The sequence below is a fragment of the Sus scrofa genome, chromosome 5, assembly GCF_000003025.6.
Source record: "Sus scrofa isolate TJ Tabasco breed Duroc chromosome 5, Sscrofa11.1, whole genome shotgun sequence".
NCBI classification, from domain to species: Eukaryota; Metazoa; Chordata; class Mammalia; order Artiodactyla; family Suidae; genus Sus; species Sus scrofa.
In genome coordinates this window covers 24,331,864-24,345,055 of record NC_010447.5, presented here as the reverse complement: position 1 = coordinate 24,345,055, position 13,192 = coordinate 24,331,864, and the positions used below count along the sequence as shown (strand labels likewise).

At 35.0% G+C, this 13,192-nt stretch overlaps 1 long non-coding RNA gene across 1 annotated transcript; it reads right to left on the bottom strand.

Moving 5' to 3' along the window:
- On the bottom strand, positions 492–12,927 carry LOC102165680. Its single transcript, XR_002343993.1, has 3 exons — positions 10,594–12,927; positions 7,804–7,845; positions 492–7,669 (listed from the first exon to the last, which is right to left on the bottom strand). It is a non-coding gene; the product is annotated as an uncharacterized LOC102165680 (long non-coding RNA).

Below are 13,192 nucleotides of genomic sequence, written 5' to 3'. Positions count from 1 at the left end.
AAAGACACATGCACCTGCATATTCATTGCAGCACTATTCACAATGGCCAAGCCATGGAAAGAACTCAAATGTCCATCAACAGATAAATGGATTAGGAAGATGTGGTATAGGTGCATAATGGAATACTACTAAGCCATAAAAAGAACAAAATAATGCCATTTGCAGCAACATGGATGGAACTAGAGACTCTCATACTGAGTGAAGTTTAAGTCAGAAAGAGAAAGACAAATACCATATGATATCACTTATATCGGATATCTAATATACAGCACAAATGAACTTTCTGCAGAAAAGAAAATCATGGACTTGGAGATTAGACTTGTGGTTTCCCAGGGGGAGGGCAAGGGAGTGGGATGGATTGAGATCTTGGTGTTAACGGATGAAAACTATTGCTCTTGGAATGGATAAGCAATGAGATCCTGCTGTATAGCACTGGGAACTATGTCTAGTCACTTATGATGGAACATGATAATGGGAGAAAAAAGAATGTATTCATGTATGTGTAACTGGGTCCCCATGCTGTACAGTGGGAAAAAAAATGTGTTAGGGAAATAACAATAAAAAAATTATATGGTACAGTGTTTTCCCTGTTTCCGACTTTATGAAATCCTTCTAGTTTCAAGATGTAGTGCTTGAGTGCATCAATGCAAATGCTAACTGCTAAGTTTAAATTCCAACTTCATCAATACTAACTGTGTGACCTTGGGAAGGTTTTAATCTCCCTGAGCCTGAGGAAAAATAATAACAACAACTTCATAGGACTGTTGTGAGGATTAAGTGAGTGAACATATGGACAGTGCTTAGGACAGCATTGCCTGGCACACCAGAAGTGCTATGTAAATGGTAGCTATTATTATTCCTATTTTGCTATTGATGTTTAATATATCAGTTTATGCCCTTATGTCTAGATATAAATCTTTGGGATTTGGAACATCTATTACCAAATATTAACATAAAGAAGTACACAGCTTTGGCATTAGACTTCAAATAGTATCTTGAATAGAGTGCACTGAAGTTATTTGAGGTGGGATCTTAAAAAAGAGGGGGGGAGTAATTCAATTTGTTTATTGACTATCAAATATTTTCTAGAAACTACACTAGACCAATGCAAGTACTCTTCCTAACAACTCTATGATAAAGAGCTGCAATCTTACTTTCAAAGTGAAGGCAACCAAGGTTACACATGAAGCTGACACAATATTCAAATTTTGGTTGCAGTTCTAGAGATTGAGTAAACCTAGGATTTACAGGTTCTACTAATCTCACAGATGGCCCAAGAGGTCTTTAGCTATTTTTTTCTCCTTTCCTGTGCAGAAAGAACAGGGCTGAAAAGACAAAGGTGTCCATCCTGTAAAAACAAGCTCCCTGTGAGCAGAATCTGAGTCAATCTTAAAAATGCAGTGCCCAGAACCATGCCAACATAAAGGCATAAAAAATACGTTTATATTGGTAGATAGGGAAACATACAGATTTATGTCACTCAAATTGAAAATTCTCACATACTGAGCTAATAGCTGCATAGTTTCCTTCATGCGAGTACATCACTGTGTACGTTTCATGTTGATAACAGTTTTATATATTAAATTCTTCAGCTCTGAGTGGACAGGAAAAGCTGTCAAAAACACAAGCACCAGACAAGGAATTTTTCCAAGCTTAGAACTCGAGACTTACAGTTATGTACAGATCTGTCTTAAATTGTAGGCAAATAAATTAAATTTTAAAATTTTAAAAAGTCCACTTTTTTGGGCAGAAAAACTGTAGTTTCCTTCTTTTTGGAAACAAATGGTTTATTAAAGGTTTTTTGTAAAAAAGAAAAGATTAAAAATAAAATATTTAGATGATGTTACATTAAATTCTGGTCATGAAGGTGTTATTTATTTAATAATAAAATTTCAATACATTTGTTGGGCACAACAAACCATTGAGATTAGCATTTTTAGTTATTCCAACTTGACACACTAAGGAATTGAAGCACGAAATTGTTAGAGAATTTCCCCAACATCACTGAAAGGGTAAATGGCAGATACAATTCAAACCCTGAGGAGCTAACTCCAGAATCCTCATTCTTAACCACTATGTTGTGCTACTTCATGTGAGAGCTGAAAACGTCTTAACTATGGTTCCTTCCTAAATATATATTTAATACACAGAGGGATGTATCTCAAATCACTCCTAGTAATGCTACATTTGCTTCTATATTAATGGCTAAAATTTCGGAGAGAAAAAAATATACCACACATTTCCTGTATATCTACAGCAGGCTTAGGAGAAGATAAGATTAGTACATTAAATTGTACCTTGAAGGGCTTCCAACTGACCTCAATTCTCATCTCCAACAATGCTTATTTGTTTTTTTAAAAAGGTAGTTGTTTATATGTCTATATTTTTAGTATTTTCAAAGTATAGTCCAGCTCCTGTGTTATTTGCCCCACATAACGGAGTTCCTTCAAGATGTGCATGTGCCACTTTTTTCTTTTGCATGGTGGAAATTGAGTTCCCCACTTAAAGTGAACAATCACTTGGCAACATAAGTTATTTTAATGGACATCTCTTTACACTGATCCTTTGCCATCTGTTTCACCTTCTAATTACAAATGCAGGAAGAACACAATTCACAATTGTGTCTATAAAGAAAAATATAAGGGACTTAAATGCAGGTTTATATCACGGCATCTGTTCGGTGATTTTAAATCCAGGAGGAACAAAAGGGCAGGGAGCTTTTCTTTCCCTTCTCATTCCAATTAGCATAGACAAGTAAGAACTCATAGCACAAAGTTACCAAGATTGGTTCATTCCACAAAAATTGAGAAACTATCATATTAATCTTCATCTGTTTTATTTTACATTCCTTTTCTTTCTGATTCCAATAATGGTATAGAAATTACCGTTTTTTAAGATGATAGGCAGAAAATTCACATGATTTTAACTAGCAGAACAGCTCAATGACAACTGTGACTCATAAGCAGAAACTTTGTCATTAAGATGTAATTAATTTAGTCAAGAGAAAAGGCAAAAGTGTTTCCTTACCTATTCATACCGTCCTGCTTGATAAAGCTCACAAACCAATCTATGAGTGGATGGGAATCTTAAACCTAGGCCATTTGGCAATTGAGTACTAATGCTTCCTCAGCCTGGTGCCTAAGGCTAGATTCATGCCCAACCAATGAAGAGAAACTAAGTAAAACAAGATTGCATATGCATAATGGCCATTCACTTCATTTTGTAGGTTCAATTTATCACAGCAGTATCTTGTGCCTATGGTGGCTTAAATGTCTTTTCTTCTTAATTATGACAGTTGCAGCCTCTTGATACATCAATGAGTCCCTGAAATGCAAAATCTGGTCATACCCCAAACCAGCCAAGCTATTATCAATGTGAAATAATTTTGAAATATACTGACCTGTGTAGAAACAAATTACCCAAGCAAATGGACACTAATCACTAAGGCATTAGGATACATTAACTCTTTGCGACCACTAGAGCAATATTAGAGAACATATAACTTCGTGGCAATTCCACCAAGAAATAGCTTAAATGCACATTGTAAATCATAGAGCACAGCAATTGCACTGTTTTTCTTGCTATTACACTGAAATTAAAACCCATAAAACTACCAAAGATTAGCAAAATAAGCAAAATTGAATAAGAACTTGTGCCCATAAACGCAAATTTTAATTTGCCATCCAATTCACATCATGTCTAAAAATAAAGAGAAAATTAAAATTTAGGTTTTTTAAATCTAAATTTTCATATTTTTCCTCTTTTTCTCATGCAAAGAAATGCACTTTACTTCCAAATCCCTCATATTTAAAAGGGTCACTCTACAAGTATAAGCCAATAATGTAAGGATTATTACCCCACGTTCCCTATTATCTAGAGTACTAATGCTGTGAAATGGAGATGGGAACAGTACATCCACTCACCCTGTTAAAGTTAATAACCCAGTGATTTACAAGACATGACACATTTGAAGTCCACTGAATTCATTGTCTCATTAAACAATGCAGACACAGTTGAAAATATTATCCTCTGGTGCTTTGAACTTGTATCTTTCTGCCCCACTAGATTTGCATTGATGGCGCTTCAAAAAAGTCATAGGCAGGTAGCTAATCAATGTCCTTAAAAGAAGATATCAACCTTTAGTTTTGATAATATTAGTGAGATGGGATGAGAAATCAGTTGAGCACATTTCATTTATTGAAGGAAATTTTACACGTGATAATTTTTCTTTTCTTTTTCACTTTAGCTAAATTGGCATGCCTAACTTATTCCCTATTAAGTGCAACCTACTCATCCACTCTTAATTCACCATCCCAGTCCCCCAGTCTATCCTCTCCAGACACCAAGATCCCTGCCCAAACAAAGTCCACCAAGTGGCCTGGAAAAAATAGTTATGACTAAAGACTACAAGGCAGAACTTCCTTCCCTCATATTGTGGAAAAGAGCAATGTAATAAATGATGATGAAGCAGCAGAAATGTTTTCAAAACTCAGTTGAAGAGTCAGCTTTTATAAAGTTAGTCCTTCTGTCTCTCAACTTATTCATTATTTTTTGTAAGTATATATGAGGTCATGCTGCTACTCTGTTTAAAATTCAATAGCTTCTTACTGAAACCAACAGAACACACAAACTCTTGGACCAGCTTCTCTAATGTCATCGCCCCTCTACTCTTGATCCCTTTCACTCATCTCCAGTCACACTGGTCTTTGTGCCTGTACCTTAAACTTGTCAAGTTTCTTCTATCTAGAGATCCTATGCTTATTGTTCTATCTGTTTCATACACTCTTCAAGAGCTTTGCATTTTATCACAATGTTAACATTCATCTGCAAATTCAAAGAGCCTTCACTTATCAATCTACCTATGTAGCAGCCCTCTAGTCACTAGAATATTATCTTATCTTTGTCATTACAGAGCAATACCTAAAGTGTTCTTTTTTGTTCTTTAATTTTTATTTATTTATTTATTTATTGCTATGACACATGTGTATTCTCTCTTTTCTCTGACTACAGCATAACTCCTTAGGATAGGGGCTATGTTCTCACGTAATGCCAAGGACTACAACAGTGTCTGATACACAGTAGGTGTCCAGCACAGTACCGATTAGTACATGTGGCCATAGAGCACCTGAATTGTAGCTAATGTAACTGAGGAACTGAATTATGAAATTTATATAATGTAACAAATTTATTAGCCACATTCGGCTAATAGCCACTGCCTTCAATAGTATAGTTCTAGATAATTAGTTCTAATGCTCCAAAACAAAATAGCTCCTACCTTAGATAGTGCTGGCAATGCACAAAGATTTCTTCCCCTTTAAATATCTTTTTCTTTCCCCAGGACTACATACCAACCCCTGCCCTTTTGTAGGAAATCATCATAAATGTTACAATCTAATAAGGATACACTCTAAAATTTTTAATTATTGATAGACATTTTAAAACACAGACTTACAGCAATATGGAGGAATAAATAGACATTGACTGACATTACTAACTATAAGACACAAAATTAAAAAAAAATAAAATTTCAACACTTTATGAGCTCAAAATAAAATACCACAGGTGCTATGAATTCAAAATAAAGTAAATGTCACATGAACAAAGAAAAAAAAAGGAATAATGATAAATGAGCAACCCTTAAGAGTTCAGAGCTTGATATAAGGTCTTAAGAGCAAGGGCTAGGATTTTAAATCCAGTATTTGGCAGAGAAGCTTCATAAATTCCAGAGTCTGAAAAGCCTTTATAGTCTGTATAACAGGGATAGGAAATATTTATGCTTGAAGAAAGTTTGCCATTGGTCTGGAGTCTTGAGTCCAAGTTTTAAAAAAACGTAAAAGTAACAACAACAAGTCCCACCAGAAATCAAATTTCGGGCTCTCAGCTCAGATTGGTGAAGACTGCAAGTTTATTCAACCAGGGGTTATGGGTACCACAAGCCCATAAATTAACATATGAAATCAGATTTAAGATCATTCAATATCTAAGTTCCTGTAGAAAGATCTTTAATGGAGACTTAGAAAGCATACTCTACTGAGATGGTCCTTGTTCTAAATAACAGAGTCTCCTTTAGCTGGGTTAATGAGAAAAGGAATTATTTCAAAGTATTAAGATACATTAAAGAATTTCTAAAAGGGCCAGGAAACCAAGCTTGGTTGCTACAAAGCCAAGGAAAAGGAATCTTCCTTGGAGAAATGTACACCCACATCACAGGAATGTCTCAAGGGAAAGCTTACTACAACCAATGTTCACTGCTCAGTTCCTTGTTGCTAGAGATCATACACTAGACCCAGTATCACAACAGCCACAGCTATGATTTCTCCACTTTTCTTTCTAGTATCACTTGGCTTCTCCAAGGAAACCTCACATCTAAGAAATATGAAAAAAATGCAGATTTTACCTTTGCAGACTATATACTAAAAAAAAGAAGTATAAAAGGAGCTATCAATGGATACTGAATGAGCCAATTTGAAAAATATACCACAAGTCTGATCTTCGTAAATGTAACTTCCAGATTATGGATATATAGCATATTATTATACTATATGTTGTGGTAATAACTGAACAATGTGCTGAAAATTCTCCACTAAACTATGAATTCCATTATAGCAGATCATTTTGTGTGTTGATAATTGGTTCTTAACACCTGGCATAAAATACACACAGTATTTGTTAAATGAGTAAACCCTAAATAAAAGATTATGAAACTCTAGAACTCAAGAACTTACAAGCTCTTATTTTAACACAAATAGTAAAAACGGGGATTTATGATAACATAAATTTCATGGTAGATTAAGGCATGAATCTGACTTCTGGGGAAAGCGTGCTATACTTATAAAACCTAGAGTTTATATTCGATGAGAAGGTGGTATTCCAAGGTGTCTGGGTATAAAGACCCAAGAGGCATAAATATTAGAGCATCTGAAAGCAAAGAGGACTAATGGGTATTTTTATAAAGATAATTAGTTTTCTATGGAGTAAATAATAGAGACTTAAAAAGAATACAATACAACAAGTTAAACCTAAAATGATGACCTCATACTGATGAAAATCATTGACCAGGAGAGCTGCTTTCTCTTCCTCAACATTGATCACATTTAGTTACTAGGATCCAGGTTTTAGGGGTTTTCAGTCTTTATATAATCTGAGTTTTCCATGTAATAGGATTACATTGTCAAGAAAATTAATCTTTTTTACATAGAAAACACAAGAAGATATATATTATTTGGTAAAAGGCAATAAGTTTTAAAATGTACAAACCAGACTCCCAGTTCACCGTTCCACATGTAAGGCTCTTGTAAGCTGCCACTCTACCTTAACAGCAAGTAAAAAGCTGAATATACTGAAAAATCAACAACTCTTCTAGGATCCTTAAAAGAGGTGAGGCTACAGGGAAAATTGCTGCCCCCAAGTTTAGAAATTCCCCCAATAAATACAGAAAATAACTCACCAGAGCAGATATTCATGAGCTAAATCAAACACAGGAAACACAGGGTAGGAAAATCAGAACAGTGATGGATGAATTGATGAAGGCTCAATATGGACAACACTGAAAGCTAGAAATTCTAGGGCAACTCACTCACAGGGGAGAACTTACGATTTGGGAAGATTTACCTCCAGGAGTTCAACCAGATTTCCACGTATGTATACTGGAGAAAACCTCCTCATGCTTCTGGCAAGGGAAAGGGTAAAGGAACCATTTTGAAACATGCCAGAGCACTCTGCCCTTTATAAGGAGGCCTGACTTCAGGGAAAACTAATTAACCAGAGCCTAATCTGCTAGGGTTTTATCAGAGCCTAACTCACCTGTGGAAAAGGAAATACCCAACACCAGCCACTCTCTTCCACCTAAAAAGGGATAAGAAAAATTAAAAACACTTGTAAAGTTCATAGTCCTAAGGCATAAACTCACTAAGAGACTCTGACCTGATCACAAGACTATAGAACTCTTCCCTCCCCCACCCCACCTCAGAGTCAAATTACTAAAAGCCTATTTATAGCATTTATTTTACCTGGTACGTCATGACTGGCTATATTAAAAAACTGCAAGATATACCAAAGAGCAAAACACACCATTTGAAGAGACAGAGAAAGCATCAAAATCAGATATGGTACATATATTAGAATTATCGGATTGGGAATTTAAAATAATTATGATTAATATGCTAAGGGCTCTAATGGATAAAAGAGACAACATGCAAGAACAGATGAGCAACACAAGCTGAAAGATGGAGATCCTAAGAAAGAACCAAAAAGAAATGCTAGAGATTAAAAAACAGAAACAAACCAAAAAAACCCCTCTGTAACAGAAATGAAGAATGCATTAGTTAGGCTTACTAGGAGATTAGATGCAGCTGAGGAAAGAATCTCTGAACTTGAAGATACCTCAAAAGAAACCTCCAAAACTGTAGAGCAAAGAGAACAAAGACTAAAAAGCACAGAAATGAGTAATCACAGAACTGACTGTGGGACAATGCATGTATATCTGACATACAATTAATGAATATATCAGAAGAAGAAAGAAAGAAAAAGAAAAAATATTTGAAACAATAAAGCCTGGTAATTTCCCCAAAATTAATGTCAGAAACCAAGCCACAGATCCAGAAAGCTCTGAAAACAACAAATAATAAATGCAAAAAAAAAAAAGAAAAGAAAAAAGAAATCCCACAAACAAATAAAAAAACTCTTACACCTAGGTGTTTCATTTTCAAATTACATAAAATCAAAGATAAAGAAAATTCTTGAAAGAAGTCATAGGGGGAGAAATATCTTAACCTGTACAGGAACAAAGATAAAAGTTACAATCCAAATTCTCTTCAGAAACCATGCCAGAAAGGAGAGAATGGAATCAAACATTTAAAGTGCTAAGAAAAAGAAATCTATCTAAAAGTTCTGTATGCTGTGACATTCTTCTTCAAAGGTGAAGGAGAAATAAATATTTTCTCAGAAAATTAAGAGAATGTGCTTCCAGTAGACCTGCCTTACAAAAAATTCAAAGCTCTTTAGAGGGAAGGAAAATAAATAGGTCACAAACAATCTACGCAAATAAAGCAAGAGCATCAGAGAAGGCAAAATAAAAACACTTATTTTCCTTCATTGATCTGACAGATAACAGGTTTTTTCCAAAATAGTTAATAGTAACAATAGATTTGATAATGTATGCTTATGTATATATCATATAAACATATCTATGCTTATGTGTGCTTATATATTAGTGAAACAAATAACAGCAATGATACAAAGGATGGGAAGGAGGAATTAGGAATATTTTGTTATTATAGGGTACTTACACTATTCATGAAGTGGTATTGTGTTAGTTAAAAGTAGACTTGTATTAGTTGTACATGTGTATTGTAAATTCTAGAATAACCACTGAAATATCAAAGAATAAAGTATAACTGTTAAGCTAAAAAAAGAGAAAATGAAATCATTTTAAATGCTTAATTAAAACCACAAAAGGCAGAAAAAGAGTGGAAGACAAAAATAGGAAAAAACAAGGACCACAAATGGAAAACAGTAACAAGTGTAGTAGATGTCAATCCAAATATAACAATAATCTCTTTAAATGTCAATTGTCTACATCTGCCAATTAAAAGACAGGGATTGCCAGAGTGGATCAAAAGACATGTTCCAACTGTATGTTGTCCACGAGAAACTCACTTAAATATAAAGACACATAAAGATTAAAAGTAAATGGCTGGGAGTTCCCGTCGTGGCGCAGTGGTTAACAAATCCGACTAGGAACCATGAGGTTGCGGGTTCGGTCCCTGCCCTTGCTCAGTGGGTTAAGGATCCGGTGTTGCTGTCAGCTGTGGTGTAGGTTGCAGACACGGCTCGGATTCCGCGTTGCTGTGGCTCTGGCGTAGGCCGGTGGCTACAGCTCCGATTCGACCCCTAGCCTGGGAACCTCCATATGCCGCGGGAGTGGCCTTAGAAATGGCAAAAAGACAAAAAAAAAAAAAAAAAAAGTAAATGGCTGGACAAAATATACCACGCTAACACAAATCAGAATAAAGCAGGAGTAGCTACTTAATCTCAGACAGAGCAAGCTTCAAAGCAAGGAAAGTTGTCAGGGGTATACAGGAGCATCCCCCAAGCTTACCTCGGTTTTCTCCTATAACCCTGTATTCTGTTCCACTGATCTGTGTTGTCTATTATTTTGGTAATAACAATGTATCTCAATTACTGTAGCTTTATACAAAGTCTTAAAGTTCATTATTGTCAATTCTCCAACTTTGTCCTGCTCCTTCAATATTGGGTTGGATATTCTTGGTCTTTTACCTCATCATAGAAAAAAAACTTTAGAATCAATTTGTCAATTTAGCCAAAATAACCTCCTGGGATTTTGTTTGGAATTGCATTCAACCTGTAGATCAAGTTTGGAAGAACTGACCTCTTGAAAATATTGAGTCTTCCTATGCATGAACATGGAATCTCTCCATTCATTTAATTCTACTCTAATTCTGTCTATCAGAGATTTGTAGTTTTCCTCATATAGATCTTGTATATATTTTGTTAAATTTATACCTAAATATAAACACTTCCACTTTGGAAGACAGTTTGGCAGTTCTTATAAAAAATGAAACATACTCTTACCATATAATCCAGCAATCAGGCTCCTTGATATTTACTCCCACGAGTTGAAAATTATATCTACACAAAAAAATGCACACAGATGTTCATGGCATTTGTTCATAATTGCCAAAAATTGGAAGCAACCAAGATATCTTTCAGGTAAATGAATAAACTTGCACATCCAGACAATGGGATTTTGTACAGTGCTAAAATGAAAGGAGCTATGGAGTGATGAAAAGACATGAAACAAACTTAAATATTACTAAGTGTGAAAGAAGCTAATCTGAAAAGGCTACATGCTCTATCTTCCCAATTACATTTTGGAAAAAGGCAAAATATGGAGACAATAAAAAGATTAGTGGTTGCCACAAGGGAGGGAGAATGGCATGAAGAGGCAGAGCACAGAGTAATTTAAGGGCAGTAAAAAACACTCTGTGTATTATAATTATGGATACATGGGATGATACATTTGTCCAAAACCATGGAATGGAGTGAACCATAATGTAAACTGTGGACTTCAGTTTATTGTAATTGGTAAATGTTGGTTCATCACTTGTAACAAATGCACCACTCCAGCGAATGATGCTGATAATGGGGGAGGCTATGCATGTGTAGAGGCAGATTATATGAGAAATCTCTCTGCCCTCCTCTTAATTTTGCAATGAACCTTAAAACTGCTCTAAGAAAAAAAAAATTCTTTTAGAAAATAAAATATAAGACAACAGAGAGACTCTTTATTTCTTAATATTTAGATGGAAATTCTAAAATAATTTCTATTCAGTGTCGACAGAATAAAATCAGTTAAGCAAATGTATGTAATTATTGCTAGTGTAATAAGACGGTCTTTGGGATTTTTTTCTTACACAATTGTTTCAAAGTAATATGTTACTTCAAAGATAGTACATTTTTATGTCAATATGCTCTTCCTACACCCACATCCAGTAGGTGGCATTCTTTCTTTTTCACTAAGGACAAAACAGACAATGTAAGGATGGATGCATGAATGAGAGCAAACTCCACCACTCTAAAGTGCACTGTACCTTTTCAGCTAGATGGTAAAAGGCATACCTGAGTCTGCACACCCAGCAGATACTTTAAACTTAAAGCTGAAGCAACTCTGTTGTTGACAATAATATATGTCACTGGGACACCTGGGAAAATGGAATAATTGGGTTGTCTGATCTGACAAAAAATTATTGCAAGGCTCTGCTGTGTTTCAATGCCTTAGGCCATAGGACAAATTTGTAGCTGGTCTGGGAGTAAGTTCAAGAGCCAAGATGTTGCCAAAATATAAAATTTTCATCAAATCCCTATTGAAGCTGTAAAGAAAATATGATGATTTAAACTTTTCATCTCTTTATTTTTCATTTTTAATGTCATGGAGATTTGATAATAATAAGCAAAATGATTTAAAAAAGATAAATAACGAAGTAAAAAATAGCAAAGAGTAAGTGTCACATATTTTCTTCTTGAAGTGCTTAAAGCACATTTATGGATATCATCTCATACTGAGAGATGCTATTTAATTTTTCAAAGCCTTAGCAAGTAACTTTAACAACATTTGAAATATATGCATTTCATTCCATTCTTTCAATTTGAAAGCAGTCAACATTCTACTCATCATCTTTTCCTTTCTCAGTGTTTTCTTCTTTTATCCCTATTTCAAACTTGGTGGGGTTGTAGTTTATCCTTTGGAAAGAGAGATGCATATTTATCGCCATCTTTGTAAGAGTAATTTTTCTTTTTTCTCTTCCTTAACACCTCAGATTTCATATTTGTTTCATTGTGTCGATCTCATTCCTAAAACATTCTTTCTGGAATAAGATAAGGTAAAAATCGATAAATCAACCATTGTGGATAGATGGCCTACCAGACTTTAATTCCCAACACATTGATCACACAAATCCTTCTCTCCGTGTACTTAGATTTTTATTATCGTTCACTAGACCATGACCGTGAGTGCCCCCAGGCAAGAGACATGTTTTATTCATCTTTGTTCTTTCTTCAAGGCCCAGCACAAGACTTACACATGGTAGGAATTCATGCAACATTTATTTAATGGCTGAGCAAAATAATGAATTAATTAAATCAAATTTCACTTTCCTTTAAGTTTATGCCACATAGACCTTCTAACACTTATTTCCACAACATATAGAAATTTATTTCCTTATTTCAGTACTGACATTACTAGTATTTCTAGTTTTATTAACTCCCAAATTTCCTTGGCAACAATAAAAGCTATGTTCTTAAGTTTTTATAGTCCACCCCTACAACTCTTTTTAAAAATCCAACAATTAAACGTATGCTTCCTATTTTTTGTTTGTTTGTTTTTTAGGGCCACACCTGTGGCATATGGAAATTCCCAGGCTAGGGGTTGAAACAGAGCTGCAGCTGCTGGCCTACACCACAGCCACAGCAACACCAGATCTAAGATGCATCTGCAACCTACACTGCAGCTTCTAGCAACTCTGGATCCTTAACCCACTGAGCGAAGTCAGGGATCAAATTCGCATTCTAATACTAGTTGGGATACTAGTTGGGTTCGTTACTGCTAAGCCACAATGGGAACTCCCTTCATTTTCTAGTATTCACAATTTTCTTCAAAAATGTTCTGGTATTA